Consider the following 9,716-nt stretch of genomic DNA (forward strand, 5'->3'; position numbering starts at 1 on the left):
CATGAATAATTATTTAAATAAATATTTGTCAGCGACATTTGAGAACTGACAAAAATCGAACATATTGGAAGCAGCTCATTTCATAGTTCGATTAGCAAGGTCTTTGAGCAATAATTGTAAAGCGCCCTTGAGGTGATTTTTCACAAAAATAGCGCTATATAAATCAGCCAAATGTATTATTATAATTTGAAATGACTCATACTCCTACTACTATCATCACGCCATTTCTCTGTAGGGGTAGGCAGAGAGAATGAACCGCCACACACGTCTATCCTGGCATACATTTCGAGCTTCTTCTACATTCATACATCTTGTCATACACGCCCTTCGGTTTTACCATGACCAGACTTAAGATTTTGGTTTATATGATCATGCCACGTCTTCCTTGGTCGCCCTTGTCTCACGTTAACGTTAATTTTCGCCATATGTACTTGTTTTATCATTCTTTCGTCATCCATTCGTTCTAAATAGCCAAACCATCTCAGAGACCCTTTCTTTATCATATCAACTATATCTGACTCAAATTTCTCGCCTGATTTCATCATTCGTAACCCTGACGTACATTGCTTTCCCACACATTTGTCTTAGAGATGGCATTTCGACCGCGTTTACTCGGCTTTCACCCTTCCTCTGCCAGTTCCATGTTTCAGTTGCATACATAAATGCTGGAACTAAAACTCCGCTGTGCACTGCCAGTTTACATGTCTTCATTAGCAATTACTGTTCTTAGTGCGCCGTTCATTTTGTTGCCCGCATTCACTCTCCTTTCAACATCTTTACTCTTCCATCTCATGAAAACATGCTTCCCAGATACACACATTTGAAATGACGAGCGTTTCTATAGGCACCTCATGGTAACCCTGGATACGCCACTGGTTCGGACTTCGAACGTAATCACAGTACGTGGGGATGCTATGCGGAGTATGCAAGATGGTGGGTGTTGGATATTTTAACGAGTGTGGCAAAATTTTGCGGAATGGACTATGCTATGAATGCGCAGTGTCATTTTGACGGTGGTCAGTCATTATTTCTTAAGGAAAGACGGTGTCAAATTGTTTAATTTATGACATATGGAGTTTCTACGCAACCCGTCAAAACAGTCATACACAAAACATTCTGGGATGGGATCCATCAATCATAAATTGGACGTTGTTCTGCCGAGAGTCCAGCGTAAAAATATGAAATTGACGAAAACAACTTACAAAACTTCAAATATACCTTCCATATTCCCTTCTCTAAAATGTTATCTGTCCATGTTGTAACTTTTAAATCTTAAATATGCCTGTTTATAATAATGCAGCGCAAATAGTTACATAGAAAAAATACTAAAGAATATTAATTACTTAAATTCATTTCAACAGAGAGGGAAAACATTTTTGAGAGCGGAATATGGGAGTCTAGGCATTTAAATGCTGTAAATGCCTAGACTCCCATATTCCATTCTCAAAAATGTTTTCCCTCTCTGTTGAAATGAAGTTAAATATGAACGACTCCTTAGGGAGGAAATCCAGCCAGTCTGCAAGCATTTGGACATAACCAAACATTGTTGAATATGAATTACCTTTAATTTGACAGATTTATATGGATAACTTACATAGAGATACACTTTGATTCCAAGGTGATTCTTTGAATAATACTGATTTTGTATTATGGATAACTTGTATAGCGCATCCGAGATTCTAATTGACCGATGCCCGAAGAGCTGATAAACAAAGGCCCGTAGAACCGATTTAATGAGGCCAAGAAGACAGATTCATCCAATTTACCATAGTAACAGTTTCTTATAATTTTATATGAAATTTTATTTAAAAAATTGTATGAAATAGATTTCAGGAATACATACTGTCTAACTAAGAGAAACTTTTTTTAAGTTTAATTTATGGCAAAAATAATTAATTTACCAAAGAAAACCAATAAAAGCACAAATCGACGACTTTTGAATAATAAATTATACACTATCTTATTTATAAATTTATTATTATATTTTTTTATTTTTTATTTTGTTTATTAAGAAAAACAACAGCAATACAAAAAAAATATACACAACATTGTAAAAAAAACATAAAATAAAGCTAAATCAGTTTTCCACATAAATACAATTATAAAAATCCAGTTCAGATATAATTCATAGAAGTGCATGTGTGCGAGTTTTTTTTTGTGTGAGGATGTGTGTGTAAAAAAAGTGGAGTGTGGTTTAGGTAGGTATGTGAATATGTGTGTGATTGTATATGGGTGTGAGGGTAGGTTTAGGGACAGGGTAAGTGTGTATTTGATATGAGTGAATAGAAACAATTTAAATTTATAATGTAAAAATATTATTTTTTTTTATAACGAAACATAATTTTTTTCAAATAATAGTTTTTTAATTTTGGTTTTAAAAGTGAGTTTACTGCAGTTAAATATCTCTATGTTATTGAAAAATAAATTATGATCACTCTTGACATATCTATCTTCAAGTTGTTGATGGACTTGATCGTGCCATGTCTTTCTCGGTCTTCCTCGTTTTCTGCACACATCAACATTCGCATAGTAGATCCGTTGAGCCGTTCTTTCGCTGTCCATTTGCTCTACATGTCCAAACTAACGCAGCACCCCTTTCTTGATTCTGTCGATAATGCATGTCTCGGCCTTACACAGTTCACGGATCTCATTGGCTGAACAAATCATCTTACGCACAAGCTCTAAGAGATTTTCAAGAGTACTTACATTAGTACACTTGAAAAAAGGCATATGCCTACATAAATGAAAAGACATTTTATCTTACATTTTATAGATGAGTGTATGTAATTTGAAGCATCTTGAAGCATCGACATAATACACTATACCTATAGATCTACATTTTCCGCCTTTAAAGGGGGGCCAGCGTAGTGGGTATTTATGTATTTTAAAGAAACAAACAGTCGACAATGATTTAATAACATTTTTAAAAAAATACAGTTTAAAGACAGACCAGCAAAGTTTCTAAATAAAAATCATACATATTATTAAATTGTGTTACAACAAAAGGATGTGTTTATGTGTATTTGTATGAGAGTAAGTGTCAGTAGCGAGCGGTGAGTTTTTAAATTGGTAAGCTACGAAAATTCAGATGTAATGTCCATAGCGCTAGTATGGCATATAAAAAACAAGTCTATTTTATATTTGATAAATAATCATTATATATTTGATAAATGATAAACAATAAAAGAAAATAGTTTCAGTAAAAATATTTTCTTGATTAATTGATTGATTTGGTGTTTATTTTGTAGAACTCCATATTTAAACTTAAAATATTAGAAAACAAACACTGATTTGAGTCTACAGTGTTCAGTAGACTCAAATCAGTGTTTGATTTCTAATATTATAAGTTGAAAAATATTTTCTAATGTAGCACAAACATTTGATTTAAAGAATACTATTTAAAAAAACATAATTTCAAAAAAATGGAACCCCCTAAGGATTCGAGCCTTCGTCATTAGGATGCAACGACCCATCCACGTAGCTATCACGTGTTTTAGGTCGAGCGCCGAAAAAGTCATTAATAAAACTGGATAATTTATTAGCGTACCGGTGCATCTTTGGTTAAGTCTGACTATTATAACTTGTCTTAAAATAAAACACTATTTCTTAATAAATGAGATAAAAACTAAATAATTTAAAAGTATTCCTTACCGAGTAAGATAGTTCACCAAACAAAACATAAATTACGTTTTAAGAATCATTGTTTCATCGACTTTTATATCACATTATTATTCACAAAACGACATAAGTTATACATTTTATAATTCTTCATATATATTTATTCTTAACACTATACACTAGTAAAGTTTTTATCATAACTCTAACTGAATTTTTAAAGTTTAAATGGATACTGAAGAATAACCTACAATATTCAACTGTCATCATATGCACAAAAACGAATTACAATTCAAAAACAATTAGCGAATCTTTGTTTTTTAAAACCCACGAAAGGATTTATACTATATTATGGATTAAAATATCAATTCGTTTCGATTAAAATATCAAAATATTAATTTATTTTAAAGCAAATTTACTTTCAAACCACTGAAACATAGGTATGATTAATTACTTACTTATTATTGTAACTTCCGTGTTAAGACATACAAAATATATTCGTTATCTCTTTCTCACACATAACGAGTGCGTATATTGTCACCTCCCTTCGTAAGTCAAATTGATGTATTTTAAAGAATACTAGCCCTAATGACAAAGTATTTAAAGACTAAATTGCATTAATGAAAGCTGTAAGATTTTACTGTATTCACAAGTGTAATTTTTCGAACAAGATTGTAAAATTTTAGGTTTAAAGACAAATTTGAATTAGTGTATTTAAGTCAGCCGAGTAATATCGTGTAATCCAGAAGTAATAATTAAGGCCAATAGTGGCGCAACTGGTCGCTGTATGGAATAAAGGAATATGATATAAATTTACTTACCCAAGAAAAGTAATATCTTTTTTTGGTAAGGTGTTTTTTCATAATAATACTGTAACATAAAACATTACTTTCGATGTCAAAAAAATATGGTAAGCTGCATGTAATCGATTAAAAGGAGCATTCGCCCCTGGTAAGTGTAGATGTGTGTTTATGTGTATTAGTTTGGGAGTAAGTTTTCAGGAGTGAGCATCATTAAATAGTAAGTGGGATCGTATCGCAGCCAGAAATAATAAGTCTAAATTTATTTTTTAAATAAATTATGGGGTATGTGAAATATATCAATAGATGAAAAAAAAACATTATAGTTAGAGCAAGAACGATAGAGGAAAGAGTGTTGGGTATTTCTACCCTTCCCGCCGATAAGCTCTAGTAGGATGCGCGATTAGACCTATCTTTCCCACATAGTGTGTTAAGTAATAATAATGTACGAGTATATATATATAAATCGATAAATTCCATTGTGTATCGTTAAAATTTTGCATACAATATTACACAGTGTAAGAGCAATGTGTAAAATTTCGCATTGTTAATGCCAAAGCTGAGCGGTCATAGGTACATTTTAAGAAAATACCTCAAATACGATTTTAGTTAGATAATCGTGCCAAGTGTTCGTAATGCCATGCCATCGTAAAGACGTGCATACATTCTAACCGAAATCGCTATTTTGGTTCCTTTAGAAACTATTCAGTAGATATAATGTAAAATGTACACAATTACAAATTTCTATTGTCCTATGGCGAGCGTATGCCGGATCGCCTGATATTTGTGGGTCCCGCCGTGAATACGGTTCTTGGTCCCAGGTGAACGTCTCGCCTCTCGCCGTTGTCAACACAAAGGTAATAATTATCACGGTCTGGTAGGGATGTGCATAACCGATCGAGGAAATGTTCGAATAGATAACCGCTTAACTGAACTACAATGAGGAATTCCACTGTTTTCTAATTATTTGTTTTCTATTAGCGTACTATTTAACTAAGCAAAAATTTATGTTTATTTTTTTTTTTGTGCGTTATTTACAAAGATATGATTTTTTAAAGTTACATTTATCAAATACCGCGCCAAATGACTGTAATCAGTGTGTCACTTTTCTGTAGTGACGTCATGAAACGGTTGGCGTTCTTAAGCTAGGGTTTCCTAGGACAGCGGTGCCCGTATCTTAACGGCCGTAGTGAACGGTGATGCGGTGGACAGCCGTCGGTCGTAGTGGTGACTAGAGAGTGGTTTTATTTTTTAACGGTGTTATCAACACCATTTTTATAGGAAACCACTCTCTAGTCACCGTTACGACGGCTGTCAATCGCATTTATGTTCACTACGGCCGTTAAAATACGGGCACCGCTGTCCTAGGAAACCCGAGCTTTACTTTCACTGACCGCGGTAAGTTGTATTTCTCCACCCAATAACAAAACTGACAAGAATCTATGGAATATTGCTTTGATTACTTCATTTAGTTGATCGTAATTTGCTCATTTCTATGTTATGGTTGTTTTTACGAACGTTTCGATTTAGAAAAACCTAGAAAGTTGACATAATCTCTGGTTGAAATGTCAAATTATACAAATTATACCATTTTTATATGGTCAAAACGTTCCTTACAAGGTGCGGGGGCTTTAAAGCGGAAACCGGAAATACTACACGTAGATATAAGGAGTAACGTCATTATTTACGATTTTAAAATGAATACTATTTATAACATTTTAAATTTATTTTTGCGTGCGTTTAAAAGATATTTCATCCTACTCCAAATTTTTTAAATATTCACGTGTACACGAAAACATTTTTAAAATTTCATTCCGGGTCGGGCTGGAATTCCTCATTGAACGTAGTTATGCAGAAAGCAGCCAGCCATAGAAATGTGAAAAGACTTAATAATCAAGTCTACACAACAGTTGGAATGTTTTTGACTTTAACATATGATAAACAATGAAAACATTAGTTTTTTTTTTTTATATGACAAACATGTATTTAACCAGTTTCAATGATTTTTAAAGAACGGTAAGATTTTTGTAATGCTGTGGGGGTTTTTGGCAAATTGAAAAATGCTGTTTTTGTAATCGACACCATTTTCAAAGTCTGATTAATGCAGTAGTTTGTATGAAAGCGGTCTGGCTGTTTTTAGCAGAACATAGAATTGACCTTATTGCACCTGATAACATTAATATCTAATTATTTCAAAATCGTGGACTGGCTGTTTTCTGCATAAATACGTTCAATTGAACGTAGTTATACATAAAGCAGCCAGTCATAGTAAAGTGAAACTGAGATAATAGCCATTTTGTGAAAAAGAGTGAATTATAAAATCTACACAACAATTGGAATGTTTTTGACTTTAACAAACGATAAACAATGAATGCATAAGTTTTTTTTTATATATTACAATTAAGAATCTTATTTTTTTTTTTTTTAGTAAAAATAAATATTTGCGTTCTTATGATTTACCCAAATATTTCGTTTTTAGGGCCATTTTCAACGAGTTGTAAATAACACACTATTAGAAAATGGGAATCAAGTTGGGGTAGAGTGGGATTCGAACCACGGACCATTGATCTGTGAGTCCGAGACACTAGCCACAGCACCACAACCCGACTCATAATTTATAATTTAGTTTGAGCAGTTTTTATGATTTTTAAAGTACTATAAGATTTTTCTAGTGATGTAGGTGTTTTCTGCAAGTTGAGAAATGCCGTTTTTGTGATCGACACCTTTTTCCGAAGAGAAGATGATTAATATGGTTTTTTGTATGAAAGCGGTCTGGCTGTTTTTAGCAGAACATAGAATTGACCTTACTGCACCCGATAACATCAATATCTAATTTTTCCAAAATGGTGGACTAGCTGCTTTCTGCATAACTACGTTCAATTATGTATCCCCAGCGAATGGCTTTTCTATATAAAACATTCCGAAAGATCTAGGTGATAATTATGTTTAGTGGTGTTGTGTTTTGAAATCATAACACGCAACTACTTAATCGTGTCATGTCGCAATTCATTGCTTGAAATTAAAGAATTACCTTAATATTGAGCTCCAAAGAAAATAATACTCATGTACTACTACATGATTTTTGAATAACAGTAAAATAATAGGTAAGTACCTAATTGTTTAATCATCATTCAATTTCCGCACCCGGAAACCATTTGGTAAACCAAATGCAGCGCATTTCAATCATCTTTTGGCAGTCCTTAACCCTGGGCGAGTGTTGTTGAATCGATGTCTGCTCTCAGGTACAAATCCTGAATAAGAAAATCGAATGGAGATAAGTCCGTCTTGTTGTGCAGTGGTTGACGCGTTCGCCTACCATTCTTGAGGCGGTAGGTTCGATTCCTGACAGAGTAAAAGTGAAATATTGATTTTAAAGGTGGTTCCACACAGTAATGCTTCCTAGTTCCTGAAGCGTAAGACTAATCACTCACCTTCACGATGATCGGACAAGACTGCATTTGGTTTGCCGATGCAATGCTCTGTACACCACCGGGTACGGAAAAGGGGGTGATGATGATTTCTTTTTTTCAAATAAGGGTTGCATAAAATAATATTTTTATTATTAAAGGTATACCCATCTATGTTATTTGTAGTATTGCAACTGGTTTTAAATATTTTATTGTAATGGACTGGAAATTAACGTTTAAATTTAAGTAATACACTTGTTAGAACTAATAAAACGAATTACTTCCTAATATTTGTATAAATGTAATAATAGTCGGCCTCGTGGTGTAATGGTCAGCGCGTTTGCCTACCACGTGAGAGGTCTCGGGTTCGATTCCCAAAATGGTTGATACGAAATATTAATTTAAAATGGTGTTTACACACCAGAATATTTTATAGTCCCTGGACTGGTACCTGAAGCGTAAGACTGATCATCTTACATTCCTGTAACAAAAATGATCAAGTATGCGATTGGTGTACCAATGCAGTGCCCTATGCACCATTAGGTGAAGAAAGGTAATGATGATGAATAAAAATATAATTTGTAGTATACTGATGATATGTTGTATGATATGTTTATGTGTGCATGCATGTGTATGTGTGTTTATAAATACATTATAAGCGCCCCGACTCAACGCGGATTTTCTAGCGAGTCGAGACAAGTTCACAGGCAAGGGTCGTTCCTGATTGTGTCACCTTAAACTGGGTCTCCATCCCTAATAAATGTATGTACAATGTTATTAAAAAATAAAAATAAATAAATTATGATCAAAACAATTATTTGTGACGATGGATAATCTATATAAAAGATATGTTTTTTTTTGCACTACTATTTGGTTAATTACGGTGTACAGAATACCAAGTGTTGAAAATCACATATCATGAGGAAAAGTTATTAAATAACCGAATAATACGGTAATCGAATTAATTTCGTGACACGGCTAATGTATGGGATATATGCCGGCCGCATCTAGAGCGCAGACTACAGTGCGAGTCCGAGAACAAACAGGCGCATCCAGTAATGTCCGCGCGTGGCGTCCGCACAATGGGCCATCAGCTAAAATACTCGAGCGTGAAATTGGCAATATTAAAACAGATCGTTTGATTAATGCGACCGAACGGATGGCTGGATGGTATTTGCCGAGCCATTTGTGCTTCCTGGTAACTACCGTGCCTTATACACCTACTGTGTCTACATAATATGTAAACGCATGAACAGACCATGCACAATGAACGTTTTGTTCGAGTTACGCTTTGTTTAGTTTAACCATACCCTTTGCTCAAAAAACCCCTAATATTTGTCACGTTTTTACCGTAAATTTTTACCGTGATTTTAATGAGTGTCTATTTTACTCACAGTTTTAGTTTAGCTAATAGAAATATTAATTTATTATTTACAACATTCACAAACAAACAAACCATCACGCCGTTTCTCCGTAAGGGTAGGCAGAGAGGATAGAACGCCATATCACTCTATATTTGCTACAGATCTCACTTCCTCTACATTTATAAATCCTCACATGGACGCGCGCCGATTATTCCGACTTTTGACATGTACATCTTCAAATATTCGTTGTTGGTCATGCCATATCTTTCTCGGTCGTCCTCTATTTTTGCATCCATCAACATTCACATCGTAAATCTTTTTAGTCGTCTTTTCGCTGTCCATTCGCTCTACATGACCAAACCAACGCGGAGCTCCTTTCTTGATTTTCTCGACAGTGCTTATTTCAGCCTTACATAATGTACGGATCTCGACAAATCGCATTTCGACAGCATTCAACCTACTTTCGTCCCTGTTTTCCAATTCTTTGCTTCGCTCCCATACATTAGGGTCGGCATCAGGATTCCATTGTA

The 9,716-nt window shown here is 34.1% G+C and overlaps 1 long non-coding RNA gene across 1 annotated transcript; it reads right to left on the bottom strand.

The window, feature by feature from the left end:
* Positions 1–5,381: 5,381 nt before the first annotated feature.
* Positions 5,382–6,615, bottom strand: LOC148272353 (uncharacterized). Its single transcript, XR_015824863.1, has 2 exons — positions 5,800–6,615; positions 5,382–5,560 (listed from the first exon to the last, which is right to left on the bottom strand). It is a non-coding gene; the product is annotated as an uncharacterized LOC148272353 (long non-coding RNA).
* Positions 6,616–9,716: the final 3,101 nt, after the last annotated feature.

Source organism: Micrasema longulum, unplaced genomic scaffold (genome assembly GCF_059751315.1).
Source record: "Micrasema longulum isolate JH-2025_06_02 unplaced genomic scaffold, ASM5975131v1 h1tg002365l, whole genome shotgun sequence".
NCBI lineage: Eukaryota > Metazoa > Arthropoda > Insecta > Trichoptera > Brachycentridae > Micrasema > Micrasema longulum.